The 23,183-nt window shown below is 38.2% G+C and overlaps 1 long non-coding RNA gene across 1 annotated transcript in view; it reads right to left on the bottom strand.

Annotated features, from left to right (window-relative positions):
- Nucleotides 1-6,715: 6,715 nt before the first annotated feature.
- Nucleotides 6,716-23,183, bottom strand: part of LOC128653944 (uncharacterized) — a 40,983-nt gene continuing 24,515 nt past the window's right edge. The window contains exon 2 of the long non-coding RNA XR_008401407.1: nt 6,716-6,919. This is a non-coding gene — a long non-coding RNA (uncharacterized LOC128653944). The remainder of the gene's footprint in view (nt 6,920-23,183) is intronic.

Genomic DNA, 23,183 nt, shown 5'->3' with positions numbered 1-23,183 from the left:
AATAGTTTAACCCCTAAACCGCCGCTCCCGGACCCCGCCGCAACCTATATTAAACTTATTAACCCCTAATCTGCCCCCCCTACACCGTTGCCACCTATAATACATTTATTAACCCCTATCCTGCCCCCCTACACTGCCGCCACTGTAATAAAATTATTAACCCCTAAACTTAAGTCTAACACTAACCCTAACACCCCCTAACAAATATTAATTAAATAAATCTAAATAATATTTCTATTATTAACTAAATTAATCCTATTTAAAATGAAATACTTACCTTTAAAATAAACCCTAATATAGCTACAATATAACTAATAATTATATTGTAGCTATCTTAGGATTTATTTTTATTTTACAGGTAACTTTCAATTTATTTAAACTAGGTACAATAGCTAATAAATAGTTATTAACTATTTAATAGCTACCTAGCTAAAATAAAGAGAAATTTACCTGTAAAATAAAAACTAACCTAAGTTACAATTACACCTAACACTACACTATCATTAAATAAATTATTCATATTTAAAACTAAATACTTACCTGTAAAATAAACCCTAAGATAGCTAAAATGTAATTAATAATTACATTGTAGCTATTTTAGGATTTATATTTATTTTACAGGTAACTTTGTATTTATTTTAGCTAGTTAGAATAGTTATTAAATAGTTATTAACTATTTAATAACTACCTAGCTAAAATAAATACAAAATTACCTGTAAAATAAATCCTAACCTAAGTTACAATTAAACCTAACACTACACTATCATTAAATTAATTAAATAAATTAACTACAAATAACTACAAATAAATACAATTACATAAACTAACTAAAGTACAAAAAATAAAAAAAATAAGTTACAAACATTTAAAAAATATTACAACAATTTTAAGCTAACTACACCTAATCTAACCCCCCTAATAAAATAACAAAGCCCCCCAAAATAAAAAAATGCCCTACCCTATTCTAAATTAAAAAAGTTCAAAGCTCTTTAAAAAGTTCAAAGCTCTTTTACCTTACCAGCCCTTAAAAGGGCCTTTTGCGGGGCATGCCCCAAAGAAAACAGCTCTTTTGCCTGTAAAAGAAAAATACAAACCTCCCCAACATTAAAACCCACCACCCACATACCCCTAATCTAACCCAAACCCCCCTTAAATAAACCTAACACTACCCCCCTGAAGATCATCCTACCTTGAGTCGTCTTCAGCCAGCCGACGCACCGATAGAACCGAAGAGGAGATCCGGAGTGGCAGAAGTGATCCTCCAAGAAGACTTCCATCCGATGAAGTCATCATCCAGGCGGCACTGAAGAAGTCTTCCATTCGGGCGATGTCATCTTCCAAGCGGCGCTGAAAAAGTCTTCCATCCGGGCGATGTCATCTTCCAAGCGGCGTCTTCAATCTTCTTTCTTCAGGATCCATCTTCATCCTGCCGATGCGGAACATCCTTCTTCCCCGACGGACTAACGACGAATGAAGGCTCCTTTAAGGGACGTCATCCAAGATGGCGTCCCTTCAATTCCGATTGGCTGATAGGATTCTATCAGCCAATCGGAATTAAGGTAGGAAAAATCTGATTGGCTGATTGAATCAGCCAATCAGATTGAGCTCGCATTCTATTGGCTGATCGGAACAGCCAATAGAATGCGAGCTCAATCTGATTGGCTGATTGGATCAGCCAATCGGATTGAACTTCAATATGATTGGCTGATTCAATCAGCCAATCAGATTTTTCCTACCTTAATTCCGATTGGCTGATAGAATCCTATCAGCCAATCGGAATTGAAGGGATGCCATCTTGGATGACGTCCCTTAAAGGAGCCTTCATTCGTCGTTAGTCCGTCGTGGAAGAAGGATGTTCTGCGTCGGCGGGATGAAGATGGATCCTGAAGAAAGAAGATTGAAGACGCCGCTTGGAAGATGACATCGCCTGGATGGAAGACTTCTTCAGCGCCGCCTGGATGATGACTTCATCGGATGGAAGACTTCTTCAGGGCCCCTTGGAGGATCACTTCTGCCGCTCCGGATCTCCTCTTCGGTTCCATCGGTGGGTCAGCTGGCTGAAGACGACTCAAGGTAGGATGATCTTCAGGGGGGTAGTGTTAGGTTTATTTAAGGGGGGTTTGGGTTAGATTAGGGGTATGTGGGTGGTGGGTTTTAATATTGGGTGGGGGGTTGTATTTTTCTTTTACAGGCAAAAGAGCTGTTTTCTTTGGGGCATGCCCCACAAAAGGCCCTTTTAAGGGCTGGTAAGGTAAAAGAGCTTTGAACTTTTTAAATTTAGAATAGGGTAGGGCATTTTTTTTATTTTGGGGGGCTTTGTTATTTTATTAGGGGGCTTAGATTAGGTGTAATTAGCTTAAAATTGTTGTAATATTTTTTAAATGTTTGTAACTTATTTTTTTTATTTTTTGTAACTTAGCTTTTTTTATTTTTTGTACTTTAGTTAGTTTATGTAATTGTATTTAATTGTAGTTATTTGTAGTCAATTTATTTAATTAATTTAATGATAGTGTAGTGTTAGGTTTAATTGTAACTTAGGTTAGGATTTATTTTACAGGTAATTTTGTATTTCTTTTAGCTAGGTAGTTATTAAATAGTTAATAACTATTTAATAACTATTCTAACTAGCTAAAATAAATACAAAGTTACCTGTAAAATAAATATAAATCCTAAAATAGCTACAATGTAATTATTAATTATATTGTAGCTATCTTAAGGTTTATTTTACAGGTAAGTATTTAGTTTTAAATATGAATAATTTATTTAATGATAGTGTAGTGTTAGGTGTAATTGTAACTTAGGTTAGGATTTTTTTTACAGGTAAATTTCTCTTTATTTTAGCTAGGTAGCTATTAAATAGTTAATAACTATTTAATAGCTATTGTACCTAGTTAAAATAAATTAAAATTTGCCTGTAAAATAAAAATAAATTCTAAAATAGCTACAATATAATTATAATTTATATTGTAGCTATATTAGGGTTTATTTTAATGGTAATTATTTAGTTTTAAATAGGATTAATTTAGTTAATAAGAGAAATATTATTTAGATTTATTTAATTAATATTTAAGTTAGGGGGGTGTTAGGGTTAGGGTTAGACTTAGGTTTAGGGGTTAATAATTTTATTACAGTGGTGGCGGTGTAGGGGGCAGGATAGGGGTTAATAGGTATCATGTAGGTGGCGGCGGGGTCTGGGAGAGGCGGTTTAGTGGTTAATACATATATTATAGTTGCGGCGGGGACCGGGAGCGGCGGTTTAGGGGTTAACATATTTAGTATAGCTTGCGGCGGGTCCGGGAGCGGCGGTTTAGGGGGTAATAACTTTATTTAGTTGAGGCGGTGTAGGGGGGGGCAGATTAGGGGTGTTTAGACTCGGGGTACATGTTAGGGTGTTAGGTGTAGACAGCTCCCATAGGAATCAATGGGATGTCTGGCAGTAGCGAACATGAACTTTCGCTATGGTCAGACTCCCATTGATTCCTATGGGATCCGCCGCCTCCAGGGCGGCGGTTTGAAAACCAGGTACGCTGGGCCAGAAAAGTGCCGAGCGTACCTGCTAGTTTTTTGATAACTAGCAAAAGTAGTCAGATTGTGCCGCACTTGTGTGCGGAACATCTGGAGTGACGTAAGAATCGATCTGTGTCGGACTGAGTCTGGCGGATCGAAGCTTACGTCACAAAATTCTACTTTTGCCGGTATCTAGGGCTTGATAACTTAGGCGAATCAGCCTCGCCACAAAAACGCTGCGGAATTCCAGCGTATTTGAGGTTGACGGCTTGATAACTAAGCCCCCTTGTCTTAACCTCTTATTTGGAATTGGAAGTTAATTAGAGATTTTTTGGAGTTGTCTTTAACCCTATTAATTTTACCTAACTATCGTGAGGGCCTAAGATCACAGTGCACTTTTGAGGCATCGATAGAAGCCGGTAGCCATTTAAAAACTTATATTTATATGATACAATCATATTCTTATAGGCTCACAGTACATAGGTTGTATTAAGTAGCCTGATATCCGTTAGTTAGTTAAAACACACAGGTATAGCTAAATCTAATTTACAAAATTACCAGTACCTGAAAACCTAGTATCCTCACTGCTATTGCAAACAAAGGGGTTAATTGCATTGGGGGGTTTGGGGTGCATGGCTGTTTAGGGGACATGATTGAGATTTTTGAATGAGTTTAAGGGTTTGGGCTCATGGTGATTAAGGGGTGAATTGTTTTTAAGGAGCTATTGCACTGGGGGTCTCAAGTTTAATGGCTCTGTTTTAGTGCACTGCATAGGATTTAGACTTCATTCTTTTACCTAGTGATTTAGCACATATTCTCCAAATGTTAATAGTGGGGGATAAGCCAGCCAGAAGCTACACTTTCCTGCAGAATATGTTGGTCTGCTCTTATTTTGACTCTCATACATGCTTTGTAAATGCGTGCCCCCTCATGAAAAAAAATTCCCCCCCCCATTTCATTCTTTCTGGAGCCAACCCTGTTCTAAGTAAGTTTTTAAAAGGTTTTATACTGGACTTTTAGATCAGTGTTTGTGCATATTCTTCTTTAGAGTAGTGCCTATTACAGGCAGTTATATTACAATTGGTGTATACTGTCCCTTTAAATTAATCATTATTTTTTCTCAAAATGTTCATTACTGGTTTGTATATAAACTTTATTGTAAATTATTCTGTTAGAATGTTGTTTTTTAGGAACTGCCATTTATTATTGCCAAAATATAAATATATATAAAAAATAAATAAATCACGGTTTGGGTTTCTTCAAGGTAGACATGTGCACAACGGAAAAATTTCTTTTGGTCCATTTGGGACCAATTCAGATTTTTTTCGAATTTCGTTTCGGATCGATTAGAATTCGGATACATTCGAATGTATTCGATTCAGATTTGAATAAATTCTGATGTATTCGGATGTATTCGTTTTGGATTTGATTCATAAATTCGGAAGTTCGGTATGTGGTATGTTGATTCAGATGGTTCCAAGTTATACACACAGAATTATTTCACTGTGCTATCTTACTAAATCTCACTAAATTTAATTTTTATACTGAATTGTGATTAGTCTATGGCCATTCGAATGTAACTAATGAACTAATTCGGATTTATTTGTTACAAATGCATTCGGATTAGTTTAGTTTAGAATTTTTATTCGGAACGAAATGAAACACACATGTATGTGGTTATTTATTTATGTATTCAATCTAGGGCGAGATTACATATTCAGCACAGGCTTCAGCGCAACTGCTGAAACCCACGTTGCCTGTAATTTCACCTTGCACATTGGGGAATCACATAAACCGTGCCGTAAGTTCATATACTGCTGTATATGAGGATAAACAGGCAATGATTTGAACAGTCAATAGGATTTCAGTAGCTCTCATCCTATTGGCTAATTTGAAAATTTCAGCCAATAGGAATGCAAGGAGACAATGTTACGAAGAGGATTTTTTTATTTTTTGGGGTGACTTTTTTTTTAGATTAGGGATTTTTTTATTTTCATGGGCTGCAAAAGAGCTGATTGTCCTTTTATGCACAACAATCATACAAATGCCCCCTTAGGGGCAATGGGTAGCTTAGGTTTTTTTAGTGTTTAGTTTTTTTAATTTTTGTTTAACTTAGGGCAATGCTCTACAAAGGGCCCTATTAAGGGCTATTGGTAGTTTAGTTTATCTTAGGGGGCTTTTTATTTTCATAGAGGTATAAGATTAGGTTTAATTTTTTTATTTTTTATAATTTGGTTTATTTTTATCTGTAATTTTAGACTTTTATTTTTGTAATTTTAGATTTATTTATTTTAATTTAATCTTAGTTTTTTTTAAAGTAATGTTAGATTTTTTTATTTTAAATTTAACTTAGTATTTTTTTATTTTATCTAATTGGGGTTAATTTAGGGGGTGTTAGGTTAGGGGGCTTAGAGATTAGTTATTTGTGTTGTGGGAGGATGGTGGTTTAGGCGTTAATAGATTAATTAGGTTTATTGCAATGTTGGGGGATGGCGGTTTAGGGTTAATAGGTTAATTAGGTATATTTGCTTTGTGGGGGGTTGGAGGTTTAGGGGTTAATAGGTTAATTAGATATTTTGTGATGTGAGGGTTGGCGGATTAGTGGTTTTAGATTTTATTTAGTTATTGTGGTGGGGGATGACAGTTGACAGGTACATATTTCGCATGCGTTAAGTGTTAGTTAGAACATCCAGGGAGTTACGGTACTTATATATTCAGCGCAAGACTTGCTGTGCCTGCCTATGTATGGCGAGCTGAAAATGGAGTAAAATGTCTCCATTTTCACAGCGTAAGTCCTTGCGCTGAAAATATGATACCGATTTGTGACGCGGTTCTATGTTAGTTTATGGGAGTAAAATTAGCAGGCGATGGGTGAAATATATACGCGCCGTATATATGATAGCAATACCGGACTAAAAACTGGTGATGCTGACTTTTGCGGGCGGCGCGGCATATGTAATCTTGCCCCTAGTATTTAGCAGTTCAGGTGTTTTATAGATATTTGGGGGGATGAAGAGCAACCCTTTGTAGTAGTAAAAATGTTTTTCTTTATGTTGATAGATGCATGAAACAGTAATGTTTTTATTTTTGTTCACTTACTGTATTCTTGAGCTACAAGAGATACCTAGTTCATTCAGGTGTTATTTTTTTAGTTTTCCATTTTTAAATGAAAACACATAAGTGCATAAAAACTCACTCACACCCACACTTGTTTTTTTTTAATATTTGTATTTAGATGAAGAACATTACATGTACATTCAATAAATAGTATGATGATCATTGGTTAACAATCCATTTTGCCATCTTTCTATTGGCGATATTTCTCAGATTTTAATCAGTTCCAGTCTTTGGGTTATGCCAAAGCATTGAATATCCAGTTGAGTGTGTATGTCTTCAGTTTTTCAATTTATATCTATAAACAAAACATATAATATAACATAAATAAGAATACAATTAAACATTTTGCCCCAGGGTGCCATGTATTTACCTTTTGACTGTTTAGATATGAGTATTTTGAGTTATGAGGTCTGTCTATTGAAATCTATTTGCCATTCAACCCTCAGTTGGGCACTAAGTATATATTCTGGGTTCCTTATTGGGTAAACTATTTGGGACTGTTGTGCCTCGCTCAGGGTTAATATATAGCATTCCCATTTTTTCATAAAATGTGCAGTCCTTCCTTGAAGGTCTCCCTGTGTGTCTGTTTGTTCGAATAGTAGCTGTTGAAGTATTTTGCTTTTGAGTTGTGCAAGTGTTGGAGCTCTATCACTCAACCAATGCTGCAAGATAGTATTCCTGGCCTGGAGTATTATATTGTGTACAAGTAGTGTGGTTTTTGCAGGTAGGTTTTTAATATCAAGAAATACTATTTCCTGGGCTGTGAGGCTAATCTTTTTGTCAATTATGGAGTCCGCCCACCTTGTCAGCATTCCCCAATATTTATACAGTCTAGGACAGGACCAGAGCATGTGTAGTAGGTCTGCCGCTGGATGTGAGCATTTCGGGCATTTCCCTTCATGGTTAGGTTCCCAGGTTTTGTAAAGTTTAGGTATTATGTATGCTGTTCCAAGAATTTTAGTATGTGTCTCTCTCATAATGGCTGAGAATGTTGCTTTCCGCGTTTTCGTTATGCTTTGTTGTATCAAAGCAGTGGTTATATCTGTGTCTAGTATATGGGTCTATTTTCTCCTATATGCTGTAATGTGTTTGCATTGTCTATGGCTACTTAAGATTTGTGTATTGGTGAAATCAATTTACTTCCCTGTGTGTTTATGTTACTCAAATGATTTAGACTGCTATCTGTTGCTGGAAGTTTTTTAGAGCGCATGCAGTTCTGTTATGTAATGTTTTACTTGTAGGTATGCATAGTGATGGTTGTTTGTTATGTTGTACTTTGTTTGCAGTTGTAGGAATGTCTGAATGGTTTGATAATTTCCATGTAATAATTTGGAGATTGTGTCTATTCCTTTTTCTTTCCAAATTCTAAATGCTGAAGTAGTAATGCCGGGGATAAAATTGGGGTTACCCTGTAGTGGGAGGAGTTTATTGGTGTCATGATGCATATGTAGTTTACAACAGATTTTCCTCCATGCGTACACTGGTTGTTGGAGTAATGGGTATTTTACTAGGTATTGGTCTGCTTTGGTTGCGCTCATATGCAGTAACATTGCAAGGGACCACAGCCTCTAGTTATCAAAGTCTGGCGGACCTGATCTGACTGTGCGAATGAGGTCTGCCAGACTTCGCTGAATACGGACGAGCAATACGCTCGCCATATTCAGCATTGCACCAACTCTGCCCCCTGCTGACTCGCGGCCGCCAGCAATCGGCCGCCAGCAGAGGGTGTCAATCAACCCGATCGTAGTAGATTGGGTTGATTTGCAGCGATGTCTGTCCGCCTGCTCAGAGCAGGCGGACAGGTTATGGAGCAGCAGTCTTTGTGACTGCTGCTTCATAACTGTTGTTTCTGGCGAGCCTGCAGGCTCGCTAGAAACACGGGGCATCAAGCTCCATACGGAGCTTGATACATATGCCCCCATGGCTCAATCGCTTGTTGCTCTGTTATAGTCTGTTATAGTGAAATACTCCTGACCTGTCATCCAGTCCAGTACATACTTTGCCTGCGCCGCCCAACTATACATCTCAACATCAGGTACTGCCATCCCCCCAGCGTCTACTGTGCTAATCATTCTTGTGTGTTTAATTCTGTGCTTTTTTTTGGCCCATATAAACGAGAATATAAGAGAGTTCCAAAACTTTGCATCTGTTTTACTTAGTACATAGGGTAACATTTGAAGTAGATCAAGCATTTTGGGGAATAAAATAATTTTCACTAAGCTGATTCTGCCTGTCATTGAAAGTGGAAGTTTTGGCCAATGTGCAATTAGGTCTTGAGCTTCTTTTTTTAGTGGTGAGTAGTTTGCCTCATACCCTGTGATAGGGTCTACATTCAATTTAATGCCTAGGTATTTGAAGCTTCCTTTCACTATTTTGAAGGTGAAAGGTTGGGGCGGGGTTCCGTTTACCATTACTGCAGCTTGCAGGGATGTATATAGTGTTTGGATCGTTGATGCAAAGTGCCCTCTTTAACCCAAAGTTTTGAAGTGTTAGAAAAAGATGTTCCCAAAGTGCCCTGTAAAAGGCCTTTTCTGCATCAACCAGCAAAGCACATGCGCTGTGTGGTTTTCTCCTCTCTTGTTGGTTCCAATAGCGGGTCAATATGTATTGCAATGTTCTAATGTTTGTGACCGCGTTTCTATTTTTAACAAAGCCTGTCTGGTCTTTATGTATTAGGCAAGGCAAAACTGTCGCTAATCTGTTAGCAAGAATTTTGGTGAATAGTTTGTAGTCCAAATTCATGAGGGATATAGGTCTGTAGAATGTTGGGTAAAATGGGTCTCTGTCTGGTTTGGGAATTAGACTAATGTTTGCCTCTGTGAATCTTTGTGACATTTTGGCTGTGCCTTTCATGATTCCATTGAATAGTGTTGTGAGGGTTTCAGCCACTTCTGACTTAACTATTTTATAAAACTCACTCATCCATCAGGACCCGGTGGCACCCACACCTGTTTATATAAATATATAATAATCATAATACTGCAGCACATCATGTGCAAAATAATACAATTCAATGTGAATATTGCATGCTAGGGAAACATTATAGGTGGAGGGCTAGTGAGATTTATTTATTTTCTCCACCTTATCTAATTATACTTAGATTGCAGATGTTTCTCATGAATAAATCTTTCATCCATTTATCATTTCCAAGGATTATGCAAGTAAAATATGTGATGTTTTGACTCAAGCACATGATTGAGTTGAAAGATGCATACTGCCAAACTATAATACCAAGAATAGGTGTAACAATTAAAATAATAACTATTATACCTATTTGTCACAGGGGTTTTGTGCAATTTCTGAAAAGCGGTGCCAGCACAGGGCATAGAACCAAAACTGATAGGAGTTAACATGTTACCATGAGTTTAGGGGTTAATAATTTTATTAGGTTGCGGCGGGCTCCGGGAGCGGCGGTTTAGGGGTTAATACATATTTTATTGTTAGGATAGTGAGGGGGGATAGCGGATAGAGGGTTAGACGTGTCGGGCTATGTTAGGGAGGCGTGTTAGACTTGTCGGGCTATGTTAAGGAGGCGTGTTAGACAGTGCGGGTGATTTAGACTTTAGTCAGGTTTTGTAGGCGCCGGCAGTTTCTAACGTGCTGTAAGTCACTGGCGACGCCAGAAATTTGTACTTGCGCAGATTTCTGGACATCGCTGGTTTGTCAGACTTAAGGCACTTTAGCATCTGAAGGCGCAGTATATGGGATAGCTCGAGTTGCGAGCTGAAACTGCGGGCGACGCGGGTTCCCTCGCTTGCGCCGCAAACTACGATCTATATCGGATCGACCCCATAGTCAATGTCAGTTCTGAGACAGCAATACACATCTGTGCAGACCCAGATGGGCTCATAGGACATATTTATTGACAAGCCATTAGTGTATTGCTTTTCTGGAGATTACTTTGACTATGTGCTTAACACTTTGTTGGAGTTAAACACAGTTTTGTGTAAACAATAGCAATATTAAAACTAGCAGCATGCAAGCTCATCAACAACCTTTGCAGCCAGTGGAAGAAAATATAAAATGTAGGTCTTTTTTCCACTACATGAAAAAAATCTTGTGAACTCTGATATTTTTGGTACAAATACACACAGATGTTACATTTATTTTTTTCTGAAATATAAATATAATATGATGTTGCTCTTAAAGGAAAACATGGAATGTTGTAGATTATATGTAATCCAGGGGTCAACAAATATGTTTAAAATTAGAAATTAGAAATTCAATTTACCACAAAACACAAACATACCACACTTACTTGATAAAATAACAGATTAGCAATTTTTAATGTGATGTGTGTGTGTGTATATATATATATATATATATATATATATATATATATATATATATATATATATATACAAACAAATATGCCATGTGAGTGGTTTACACACATACACATTTTACAGCCTTACAGTCTACAAACTTTGTTGTCAAAGTGCCCTAAAGGCTGTAAATCAGCAGCTTGTAATAAAGAGAAGAGCAGCTAGTCCCACTTAACCTCCACACCTCCAATGCCTTTATAGAACAAAAACATTAATCCTGAAGCAGAATTTAACCCCCTGGCTATCAAAATGCACTACAGCACATAACAAGTGAATACACTGTAACCCTCTCTGGTAGCCAAGGGGTTAAAATGCTCTGCTTGTTATGTTGTCATTCTAGGCAGCATTAGAAGCCTTGTACAGTCCTAACCTGTTGTTCTGAAGCTTTCATTCCTCAACAAAAGTATCTGCTACACATCAGCATGGAGCTTGGCTGTGTGAGGCAACAGAAGTACAGAAAATAAAAGTGAAACTAAATATGCCTGGCGAAAATGGGAGGGGTTTAGTTTTAATCTTTGCCCTTCTCTCCTTCATGGCTCCCTCAACTGCTGTAACATATTCCCAAACTGCTGTAACATATTCCCAATGAAACACTCGACTCTGTAAGCACCTGGCAGCACAATTCTTACTAAAATTAATGCCCTCACATTTACTGACAGGCAGGCGCCCCTCACTGCAAGGCGCCTGTAGGCACATGCCTACTGTGCCTAATGGTAAATCTGGCCCTGCAAACCTGTGATAATCACACAGGATTCGGGACAGTTGGGAAGACTGATAAAGTGATATAGGGGGGCAGAGGAGGGGAAGGGGTGAGAAGGGAAGAAGAGGAATAGAGACAATGGTATGATAGAGTTAGTAGATAAAAAAAAATGAATAGCGTGGAAAATAGACTAATAAAATCATTAAAAATGCAGACATTACCACATTTTCTTTATTGCAGATGGATATTAATTAATGACTGCAACTAAGCTTGTAAATCTGACATTTGTTTTCAGGCTGTATTCTGATGTGGTGATGTGGTGACTTAGCTTATATTATTGCATCAGAAGTAGCGCACTGGTTCCAAGTTGAAAGTAAACTCGTTCGCTCAAGCACAATTTAAATTAACACATGTCGGGATAGCACAACTTCAGAGCTTTGGTTAACTGTTACACTCAACTAAAAAGTTGCACAAACCACATTAAAAATACATTGTACCATACAGTTACACTTATAATAACTCTGTCTAATAAAAATTATTACAAAATATTGCATAAAAAAGTTATAAGGGGTCAAAGATATGAGGTCTCAGGTGTTAGAAAAAAATGCCTGAAAAAGGCTTTAACATAGAGATACTGATACTTACATATACATGTGTGTTTATATGTGTGTACATATGTATTTATTATACATGTGCGTTTCGTTTCGGCTGAATTTCGTTTTGGGCCAAATTTTGTCCAATTCAGAAATTCGAATGCATCCGAATTTCCGAATTGGAAAATCCTGAAAAATTCCGAAAATGAATAAATCAGTTTCCGAATTTTCAGATCCATTATTCATATTTGGAATTTTTTTATTGTTCTAATCTAAACGGCAGTTACCCAACATTGCCGACACTAACTAAATCACTAAATAAAGGTATTAACTCCTAAACCGCCATTCCCAAACATCGCTGACACAAACTAAACCTATTAATTCCTAAACCGCTGTTCCCAAACATTGCTGACACAAAGAAAACCTATGAACCCCTAAACCGCAGTTCCCCGACACTAAAAAAATCACTAAATAAAGCTATTAATCCCTAAACCATCGTTCCCTGACATCGTCGACACTAACTAGACCTGTTAACCCCTAAACAGCAGTTCCAAACATCGCCAACACTAACTAAACTTATTAACCCCTAAACCACCATTCCCAAACATTGCCAAAGTTAATTAAACCTATTAACTCCTAAACCGCAGTTCCCAAATATCGCTGACACTAACTAAACCTATTAACCCCTAAACCGCCGGCCCCCACATTACAACAACCTAAATTAAACTATATTAACCCCTAAACCTAACACCCCCTAACTTTAACATAATTAAATTAAACCTAAATTAAAGTTACAATTAATAACTATTTAAAAATAAATATAAACTTACCTGTGAAAATAAAATAAAACCTAAGCTAGCTACAATATAACTTTTTACTAACTACCTAGTTAAAATAAATACAAACTTACCTGTGAAATAAAAATAAAACCTACACTTACACTAATAAAACCTAACATTACTAAAAATAAAAAAAACTAAGATTACTAAAAAATTATAACTACAATTACAAAAAATATTAAACACTAAAATAAAATAAAATAAAAAAACTACCATTACAAAAGATAACAAACAATAAAAAGTATCCCTATTCTAATACGTCATTTTAAAGAAAAAGAAAAACACCCCAAAATAAAAAAAAATAATCTATAATAAACTACCAAGGGCCCTTAAAAGGTCGTTTTGTAGGGCATTGCCCTAAAGTTAACAGCTCTTTTGTATAAAAATAAAAACAAACACCAACTGACATTACAAATCCCCATCCCTCAAACTCACAAAATAAAAATAAAGGGAATTCAGCTCTTTTTTGGCCCATTAAAAATAAAATATGCCTAATCAAAAAAAAAAAAAAATAACACCCCAAAAATAAAAAAATCCCATTGCAAAAAATAACAAACAAAATTATCCAAAATAAAAACAATTATACCTAATCTAATAGCCCTATAAAAATAAAAAAGCCCCCAAAATAAAAAAAACCTAGCCAACAGTAAACTACCAATAGCCCTTAAAAGGGCCTTTTGTAGGGCATTGCCCTAAAGAAATCAGCTCTTTTACCTGAAAAAAATACAAAGACGCCCCAACAGTAAAACCCACAACCCAACCAACCCCCCAAAATAAAAAACTAAACTCTAACAAAAACCTAAGCTACCCATTGCCCTAAAAAGGGCATTTGTATGGGCATTGCCTTTAAAAGGGCATTTAGCTCTTTTGCATTGCCCTTAAAAGGGCATTTAGCTCTTTTTTTTAAAAACAAACAAACCCTAATCTGAAAAAAACCCACCCAAAAAATTGTCATCCGATTTGCAATGAAGCCCATTATCCTTATTGGATTCTCTCTGCTTTGGCTTCACTTCACGTCAGGTAATACCTGTTTTTCAAATCTATGGGATATATAAGTGAGAGCTTTATTTACATCAAGCTCCATCTCTAATACAAACATACCCCCTATATCAAGATGGTGGACTGAATGGGAGTATATTATAATCTAATTGATAGACAATTGATAGAAAGATAGTTAAATGTTTCTACACAGGCTTCTTCCTAACTATATGATGCCACAAACATTTCAGAGAGAATATATATGTTTGAAAGACTTTATACATTTTATGCATACTATATACAGTATGTAGATATCTGTAGCAATTTGAGTATATCTTTATCATTAACCAGTTGGGTTATATTGAAATCACTTTCAAATATATGCAAAAGAAAGAGGAACAAGCACATCCGCGATTCACCGTATCAATCTTTATTCAGTCAGATCCCTGACTATAACAAAATGCACACTTACAAGATACACAAATAAAACAAGCCCATAATATTGATATCGTCACACAGAAGTTCAGGTCCGGCTTTAATCGAATTACAGGGCTGGATTTCTGTTATATGTGTCTCTCCAATGATATAACATTTAGGGCTGCCAACGATAAGTAAGTAGTTACGCCAGCAAGGGTTTATAGTCTTTCAAGATATCACTCTCTACCTGAGGCTCTGTTTGTTGATAGGCTATTTTATCTGTAGTTCAGCATTTAGTTGTGCTGCTCTTTTTTTGTAGATAGTAACTTTCAAATATATATATATATATCGTGTGCATATATTTCGGGTTCCTACATTTTTGGGCCAACCCCCACATTTTGATCAAATTTGTCAAGTCTTGACATACGTACAAACATGCTGCTCATTTGTATACATTTGTATACATTTCTATATCTTATTATTAAGCAATATGTCATTCAAGGGGAAGTTTAAAAAAAATTTAAACTTTTCTTTGACTCAGTGATTACAGATTTTTTCTTCTTGTTTTCATAGCATTGAAGATTGTAGATATCCGATTGCCAATGGCTGATATAAAATCCTATGCTACTACACAGACAGTTATTATATTGTGTATTTCCTCTGCAGTGGCCAATATTATAAATTGCTGTCAGAAGAAGACAGTATTGTAAGAATGGAAGAAGGCTCATCAATTGAAAATGAACCAGAAGGTGACCTCACATCTGATGAGAGCTCGGATTAACTTCTATCTCCACAGGAAGACACTGTGCTCCCCTTAGTGTATCTGCAACATCATGAGATACCTGCAAGCTTTGTTTTTTTTATTTATCTAATAATGATGATTTGAATAAAATAATTTAGAAAAGCAGCAATGTCTCTTTCACTTGATTTATTTTTTATATACTTTAATGGTAGCTTGTGTGTGTCTGTGATGCAAAAGGTGCCTCCTTTATTTTTTACACACCTCTCTATCTCTATATATGTCTATTTTTGATCATATATAATATATATCATATAATACAATTTTCAATCTTCTTCTTTCCTATATTTAAATGTATTAAGGTCTTTAACTATGGCTGCTTTTAAGATGAGCTGACCACTTTAAAATGACACAAATGCAGGTTATTTTTTAAAAGCCCTACTCTGGGTTGGATAAGTATCTTACGCTTGTTTGAGTAAGTTTAAAATCTCAGCAGACAATTCAGAGCACAAGGGCATGATTCCTGTAGAACACAGGGCATAAAGTTTCTCTACCTCACAGATGTTAAAGTAATGGTAAATCTGAGTGTCTAAAAAACGCTAGGATTTACCTTCCCTAAAAATAAACTGGACTTTTATTGATCACTTATTAAAAAAAAAGAGTGCTAAACTTGCCCTGTCTGTGCCACGGCAGCTCGCTAAAGTCAGAGCCTCCGGCCGCCCACTGCACAGCGCTCTTTACCAATGAGGTGACGTTTCTACCTCTAAACCAATAGCTGTACTAGTATACAGAACACTGTCAGATGACAAGCACGGCTATTGGGAGAAGAGTGATGTGCCGTGTTTTTTAAACGCTTGGATTTACCATCACTTTGACAATGTAGAAAGTGTTTGGGTAACTATAGAAACTGAAGCGAAACAGGTGTTTAGATTATGAGTAGTATATAGACCACCATTACAGGATGAAGCATCAGACAATTTATTAATTGATAAAATAGCCAAAATTACAATGAAGGGCAATGTTATTGTAGACTGGGAAGTACCTGTTGCCAAATCAACTAGAAGTAAATATATCCGGGAATCTCTTGAGCAACTAGTAAAAGAACCAACATGAAAAGGAACTATATTAGATTTAGTACTTACAAACAGTGATATAGTATCTGAGGTGTCTGTGGGTGAGAACTTAGGCTCTAGTGATCATCAGTCTGTATGGTTCAATATTCAGGCAAAGGTACTAAGCAACCATAGTAAAACAAAAGTCTAAGGCCTAGATTTAGAGTTTGGCGGTAGCCGTCAAAACCAGCGTTAGAGGCTCCTAATGCTGGTTTTAGGCTACCGCCGGTATTTGGAGTCAGTCAGGAAAGGGTCTAACGCTCACTTTCCAGCCGCGACTTTTCCATACCGCAGATCCCCTTACGTCATTTGCGTATCCTATCTTTTCAATGGGATCTTTCTAACTCCGGTATTTAGAGTCGTGTCTGAAGTGAGCATTAGAAATCTAACGACAAAACTCCAGCCGCAGAAAAAAGTCAGTAGTTAAGAGCTTTCTGGGCTAACGCCGGTTTATAAAGCTCTTAACTACTGTGCTCTAAAGTACACTAACACCCATAAACTACCTATGTACCCCTAAACCGAGGTCCCCCCACATCGCCGCCACTCAATTAAATTTTTTTAACCCCTAATCTGCCGACCGCCACCTACGTTATCCTTATGTACCCCTAATCTGCTGCCCCTAACACCGCCGACCCCTGTATTATATTTATTAACCCCTAACCTGCCCCCCACAACGTCGGACCGCACCGCTATTATAATAAAGTTATTAACCCCTAATCCGCCTCACTAACCCTATAATAAATATAAGAAAAAAATTAAGGAAAATAATTCAAAGGAGAGTAGCCTTTGGTGCGGCGTGCTTCGCAGTAGAAATTACAACCTGCAGTTCGCATATACACAGTGCTCTCATAACAAGTCTGGAGCACTGGTTTCTGAGGAGTCAGGTCCCATCCGGTTTCCTTCCCAAACAAGTTCCAATTACTATAGGCCCACCGCTATATCTAGGTAAGTCCCAAGAGGTATGTAACAGAAAAACTGTACAATGTTCAAGGCTGAGCAAGCACGTACCTCCGATCCATATGACCCTCGCCAAGACTCGTCCTGTGTGTACCGGTTACTGCCGTATGGCTAGTTTCTCCATCCGTGGCAGGGTATTGTGCAGCTCCCAAGCAACCTCCGTAGTCGGTGAGGTGTATAGCTCCTCCTCTCCAGGTGTCTCTGGCAACAAGCTAGCTTTGCGGTCAGGATATTGCGCTCACCCCACACCTGTGCTCACTCAAAAATGGCCATACATAGCGTGTAAAAAAGAGAATGCGAGGAGCACAGGTATAAGTGTGTTGAAAAAAATGTTTTATTAAACATGCGCTAATGAGTGAATAAACACACACAAAGCGGTTCATCAATATTGAACAAAAAGCAGACAAACAGTGTGAGGGGGGGAAAACAGAACCACCCCGGGGTTAAGACTGAACAGAAAAAACTGCTATATTTACAGACTGCAAGTGAACAGGTATACGCGTTTCAGCATATTGCCTTACTCATTACCTGATTAAAACAATAGTGTGTGCTCCTTAAAAAGAGAAGCAGTCCGCTCCCATTGGCTAGAAGGGACCCACCCCTTTACTATAGGCACCAATAGGAACAAATATCGAAAATAATGCACAGTGATTCCTACTAAACTCAAAGTAAGGATATTAACTCCCAATGCACAGATGATAACTAAACTTAAACATCAAAAATAAAGATATCGACTAGTTGCTAGAACCTAATGGATAAGTTGAATTATAATTAATATTAATAATGTCACTATTACACATTACAATTTATAACAGTCATGCTATTGCTTCAATCTCTTGAAAGTTGCTTGAAAATTGCTCAGATCATCGATTCCCTGCAGCTCAAAAATGGGGCCCCTGCATCCATACATTCTGAAACATAACATGATAATAAAACAAAATAAATAAAACATGCTATGACGATGTATGTTTCAACAGTGTAAGCAAAATCAATAAGTAAGTGAGATAATATACATAACCTGAGTATACATGCCCTATACAAATTATGAATAGACATGAATAAACAAGTACCCTACTTAAGTTTTGTGTTTATGAGCTGTCCCCTGCATTAACTCCCCGTATTTCACAGGGCTGTCATGCCCTCACTAGATACCCATAGAGTATAAAAATAGGGTACTCTAACCATATGCAGTGTCCCTATTGGGTCAACCGATGGGCCACAGTTGTGTGAGATATGAAGCTACTAGTAGGATATTGTCAATAGAAAGCGACTGTGACAGTTAATGTATCAGTGGGTAAGTTGATATATAAGATTTAGAAAGCTCAAACAGCATAATTACTACAGATGATAAGGTGTTCATAGACCTTTGGAATGGCCATTTAACCACCTGTTCACTGAAACTAATGAACTTGATCTGTGAGTTTAAGAAGAAGTCCCTGGATGAGCTAGCAATTAAAATAAAGGAAGTTCAGAGGGAACTGAATAATAGGAGCAAGGAGACAAGCTACATTAAATTTGATACTACATTACAACAAATTGTAGCAGAAGCTAAGACCTTATTACTTGAAGTGAAACATAATAAATATCTGCGTGACCAATCGGACTATGACCTAAATCGGGTATATGTCTGGAATAAGAGGGACAGATATATGCTAAAAAAGGATCAAAACAAAAATACGTATTTTCCCAACCAACAGAGGGGAAGGAACAAGCAAAGACGAAATAGAAGAAGAAGGGTCAATTTCTATGAGAGTGAGGGGGAGTCATATGACGAGGGCTCTGGATCAGGTGGGGAAGAATTACCACCTAGAGAACAGGCGACAAGACCGAAGGAGAACACAACATTAATATCACTCCCACCTCCCATACTGAAGACCCAAGCAGCTCAATCACATTCACACTACAGAGAAGAACCAGGATGTGCAGGGGCCTCCCCAAGAGATACCAGGGAGACAGAGAATGCACAACTGGAACAGGTTTTTCGGGTCCCCCAAAGATTACCAGACGGGGGGGGAGGAGAAACACTCGAGTCAAACACACAGTTCAAGGACCAAAGGAGGTACCCCCAGAGAAGGGGACGACGAAGGGGCAACTACAGAATGTTCTGAATCTTTCCACCCATGTGTTAAGTAAACATGAGCAGGAGGTACTGAGTCTGGGACTGTCATTCACACCTACCGCGGACTTTAATTTATTCAGAACATTACTTGATGTTAACAAGCTAATTCGAAGACTCACGCTAAAAAAGTTTTACCATTCCCAACAGGGTGGAGAGCATGAGAGCCACGTTTCCATTCCTGTGAATAGGCCCACAGAAGTAAGGGGTGGGGGGGGGGACTTGATTTCCAAGAGTATTGTGACATCAGAACCCTAGAAATATTAGAGGGAGGGGGTGATCCAACTGTTGGAGGGACGGTATCAATTCCGTCCTTCAAATGCAAGTCATCCTTCTACCCATTACAAAATAGAGGTACAATTTTAGAGAAATTTCAGCAGAGAGTGGAGCAAGATCTCACCAAGCTGTACTATAGTTCAGAGAGAGGACAAAGAAGTAACATCTCTATCAACCACAAGAGAGCTCTAGATAGCTTGGCTAGTAATGATAACATTGTAGTGAGGGCCGCCGATAAGGGTGGCACTATAGTGGTGCTCAATGCAGATAGCTTTAGGAAGGAGGCATATAGACAGTTGGGCAATCCCGATGATTATGCCACTCTGGCAGGTGATCCTACAAGGGTATATCGGCGGCAGTTGGCCTCCCTTGTGGATGATGGTGTGGAACTGGGCTACATAGATGAGAACACACAGGATTACCTGATGGTGTCTAATCCAGCCATACCAACATTTAATCATCTGCCCAAGGTCCACAAGTCTGTTGACAATGTGCAGGGGAGGCCAATTGTCAGCGGCATTGGTTCCCTCTTGGAGCACCTGTCAGAGTGGCTGGACCAGGTATTACAGCCGTTGGTGAGTTCCCTGTGGAGCTTCCTTTCGGACACTAAGCATGTTCTCAATCTCCTCTCGCGTGTGGAGTGGGGAGAGAATTTTGTATGGGTAACTGCTGATGTTAAGTCATTGTACACCTCCATTCCACACGAGAGGGGATTGGAGGCCATACGTTTCTTTATGGAAAGGCAGTGTGGACCAGACTCACCCTTTGTGAACTATGTAGTGGAAGTTACCCACTTCCTACTGAGCCACAATTACTTTGAATTTGAAGGGGATTTCTTTCTCCAGAGGAGTGGGACAGCTATGGGGGCGAAGTTTGCCCCCTCCTATGCCAACCTGTTCATGGGTTGGTGGGAGCTGTCCCACGTCTTTGGAGACAGGAATCCCCTCAAAGAAGGTATCATCTGGTACGGCCGTTTTATAGATGATCTCCTATTTATATGGGGGGGCAATAGACCTGACTTGCAGACCTTCTTGGAGAGTTTGGATGATGAGGAAATGGGCATTCACTTTACCCATGAAGTCCAGAGTGAAACCATCAATTTTCTTGATGTGTCACTGACAGGCAAACATGGACAGGTTATAGCATCAGAAACCTATCGTAAGCCAATCTCAGGCAACTCCCTTTTACATGCAGAGAGTTGTCATCCACAGGGGGTGTTCAAAGGGGTTGCTAAAGGACAGTTCATCCGCCTGAAAAGGAACTGCAGCGATGCAGCAGTCTTTAGTAAACAGGCGGATGACCTAGAGAAAAGGCTTAAGGAAAGAGGCTACAAGAACTCAGTTATTTCGAGGGCAAGGAATGTTGTTAAAAGCATACCCAGGGAAAGACTACTTGAAACCTCTAGGACCAAAAAAAGAGGTTCTAACCTACCAAGCATGAAAGATGACAAAATTACCTTTCTTACGGAATATTCCAAACAATATGATGACATTTGTCAAATATTAAGAAAGAATTTTGGCATGTTGTCTGCAGATGATAAATTACAGGAGGTGGTAGAGAGAGGTTTGAGGGTCTCTTATAAGAAGAACAAATCCATAGGTAATATGATAGCACCTACCAGGCTGAGAAAGCAAGGTGAGCACACCTCGTCATGGTTGAGTTGCAAAGGTACTTTTCGCTGCCACCATCGTACCTGTGTGGCCTGCGAAAAGGTGGCAACCGGAAGACAGTTTAGCTCACTGATAACAGGCCAGGTATTCGAAATAGATTCATGTCTGAATTGTAGATCTACTTATGTGGTGTATGTCATCAGCTGTAAGATTTGTTTCCTTCAGTATGTGGGTCTCACCACAAGAGAGGCTAGGGTCCGTATTAAGGAACACCTAGCTGATATCAGGGCTGGGATACTTACCACACCACTTATACAGCACTTTTCAGGTGTACATTCTAAGGATACAGCATCCTTCTCTTGGACCATTATAGAGAGAGTTCCCCCAGTTAAGGGGGGACAGGATAGGAACCGCAGGCTGGGGGAGAGAGAGGTTTTTTGGATCTTTAAACTGAGGACAAGGGTCCCAGAGGGTCTCAACTCTGAATATGATTTGATCAATTTTTGGTGACCCTCTGTTCATCCACTTTGCGATGATCCACCTCCCTCCTCTGGCCTGGGTTTTCCCCTTTTTCCTGTCTCCCCACCTCTTTATGGTAACCCAGGATTAAGATTAAATAAATAAATGTTCTGTCCATTGGTCTGGTGACCATTCTGATGGGGTCATTTCACATTAACGTGGCCATGTAGTAGTAATTACCTGTGACCCTGTAGTTACACAACCTAGCTTCCATATCTCTTAATCATTGGACCCTTGAGGTCTGACTATTCATCTGAATATATATAAGCTGGTAGTAACTTGTCCCAACTATTTGGACCAGTAACCCCTCATGTTCATGTACATATAGTAATTATGCTGTTTGAGCTTTCTAAATCTTATATATCAACTTACCCACTGATACATTAACTGTCACAGTCGCTTTCTATTGACAATATCCTACTAGTAGCTTCATATCTCACACAACTGTGGCCCATCGGTTAGAGTACCCTATTTTTATACTCTATGGGTATCTAGTGAGGGCATGACAGCCCTGTGAAATACGGGGAGTTAATGCAGGGGACAGCTCATAAACACAAAACTTAAGTAGGGTACTTGTTTATTCATGTCTATTCATAATTTGTATAGGGCATGTATACTCAGGTTATGTATATTATCTCACTTACTTATTGATTTTGCTTACACTGTTGAAACATACATCGTCATAGCATGTTTTATTTATTTTGTTTTATTATCATGTTATGTTTCAGAATGTATGGATGCAGGGGCCCCATTTTTGAGCTGCAGGGAATCGATGATCTGAGCAATTTTCAAGCAACTTTCAAGAGATTGAAGCAATAGCATGACTGTTATAAATTGTAATGTGTAATAGTGACATTATTAATATTAATTATAATTCAACTTATCCATTAGGTTCTAGCAACTAGTCGATATCTTTATTTTTGATGTTTAAGTTTAGTTATCATCTGTGCATTGGGAGTTAATATCCTTACTTTGAGTTTAGTAGGAATCACTGTGCATTATTTTCGATATTTGTTCCTATTGGTGCCTATAGTAAAGGGGTGGGTCCCTTCTAGCCAATGGGAGCGGACTGCTTCTCTTTTTAACCTTTTAACGCCGTTATGCCGTTCTATTCCGTCATATTTACACTGGGCTTTAAAGCCGTTATGACGGAATAGAACGTCATATCAAACGGCTGTCCTGAAGCCTTCTGCGCTTCAAGGACTTGATCGCGGTCTGGAGGGCGTTCCTAGGGTTGTAGGGACGCCCCCCAGATGCGATCCAATAATTGAAATCTCGCGATCGTGTGCACGATCGCGTAGTTTCAATTTGTCTACATCGGAACAGGTGTTCCGATGTAGACACTTTAACCCTGTCACGAAAGGGTTAAGGAGCACAC

The sequence above is a fragment of the Bombina bombina genome, chromosome 3, assembly GCF_027579735.1.
Source record: "Bombina bombina isolate aBomBom1 chromosome 3, aBomBom1.pri, whole genome shotgun sequence".
Lineage (NCBI taxonomy): Eukaryota > Metazoa > Chordata > Amphibia > Anura > Bombinatoridae > Bombina > Bombina bombina.
Note: the sequence above shows the minus strand (reverse complement) of the source record. Positions and strands in the feature narration are given on the sequence as shown.